We start from the raw sequence: 1,673 nt of genomic DNA, 5'->3' as shown, positions 1-1,673 counted from the left end.
GGGGGGGGTCTGGCAGGCAGGGGGGCTGCCCCGGCGGGTACTCCGGTCCCCTCAGCCTGGGTCCTCCAGAGCTTTCTGAGGAGCCATTTACCGTGGCTTCTTCCACCCCAGCTTGAAGCCTGACCTTCACCCTGCCCCTAGGCCACCTCCCCTCCCCCCGACATCCCCCCTTTGACTCTCAGAGGGCACTGAAGCCGGGGGATCCTAGGCTCTTAGCCAAGCATTCATGCCATCCCTGCCCAGGCGTGGGGGGTGGGGTGGGGTGGCCCCGCCCCTACCCACAGCTGCCCTCTTTCACGGACACTTCAGCTCTGGGCACCAGGACTTTGCTTCTCTAGTGTCTCCGCCACCTGCTGGCATCCTTTCGCACCACCCACTGCCGGCCTAGCTCCCTCTGCAAAGCCCCAGAGCTGGGGGTCATCTGGTTCAAGGGCCTCTGCAAGGCTCCGAGTCTAGGGGAGGGATCAGGGCACACAGGCCCTGGCAGGGTTCTAGAAGGTCTGAGCTCAGAGCTCAGTACAGAGAAGCTAGTCTCCTGGGGCCCTTGCCCCCTCCAGGCACTTGCTTCCACCTGCTGGAGGGGAGCTGGGCTCCTCCCCAGAAGGTCTCTCTACACCCTCCCCTCTTCAGACTTCCCTGACTCTCAGGGTTTCTGCAACTTCCAGCTGTCCATGCACCCCCCAAAGTGGGCGAAGAATACAAAGCTAGCCGCCACATCAATAGCCTGAGCAAGTCGCTCAGTGCGGTGGGCCTTTTGAGATGGGATCAACCTTGTGGGGGCCCCCACAGGTTGGGGAGAGCCCACCCACACCCACACTGGGACCTCTAGGTCTGCCTCGGGCGAAGAAAACCTGAGGCTCTGACTGGCCCTGCCTGCCCAGTTAAGGGTCCTGGCCCTCACAGCTGCGGCTGCCGGTGGGTGGTAACAGGTGTAGGGCATTCTCAGGTTGGGAGAACTCTTGGGAACAGAGACCCAGGAGCCTTCAATCCTTGGCTTCCCTCCCCCACTTGCAGGGATGAGAGATGGCTGTGGTCCAGAGTAGGGCAGCTCCAGGCACTGGGGGATCCCCAGGAGCCGACCTCAGGGACTTGAGGGTGCAAGACACCTGGGCAGCCGTCTTTGCCCACTGCACCCCCACCTTGGGGGGGGGGCTGGGAATTTCCCAACCACCAACAATAAGACCCAGTTGAAGGCCGCCCCCGCTACTGCTGGGACAATGGAGCCTTATGGTCTGAACACCCCAGTGTCGGGGGAGGGCCAAGGCCAGGTGGGGGGCTATCCGTCTGTCTGTGTCTGCACCCAGATGCTCTGCACAGCCTGACACAAGGGGGTTTTCTAGCCAGAACCTTGCTTGGCCCACCCAGGGCGGGAGGCACTGGGTGCGCCTGGCAGACAATGGGGGCCCTTCAATAGTCCCTCTGTACAGAGCTCCCTCCCAGGATGGAAGGAAGGAACCATCTCCGGCTCCCGCTTCCTGCTGGGCGGGCTCCCTGCAGCACCTCTGGGGCTCCGACCGCCGATCCTGTTCCCAAGCCAGTGGACCCTCACAGGCTCGGGTAGCAGGAAGGACCCGAGGACCTGAGGTGGCGACGGGGGGCCGGATGCGTGGATATCCTGCCGCGGCCTTAGCCTTCCATCTCCTGCCAACACCTGGGGCCCCGAGGCCGCGGGG

The sequence above is a fragment of the Echinops telfairi genome, unplaced genomic scaffold (assembly GCF_000313985.2).
Source record: "Echinops telfairi isolate 266 unplaced genomic scaffold, ASM31398v2 ScPeMD7_7420;HRSCAF=8458, whole genome shotgun sequence".
Lineage (NCBI taxonomy): Eukaryota > Metazoa > Chordata > Mammalia > Afrosoricida > Tenrecidae > Echinops > Echinops telfairi.
Note: the sequence above shows the minus strand (reverse complement) of the source record.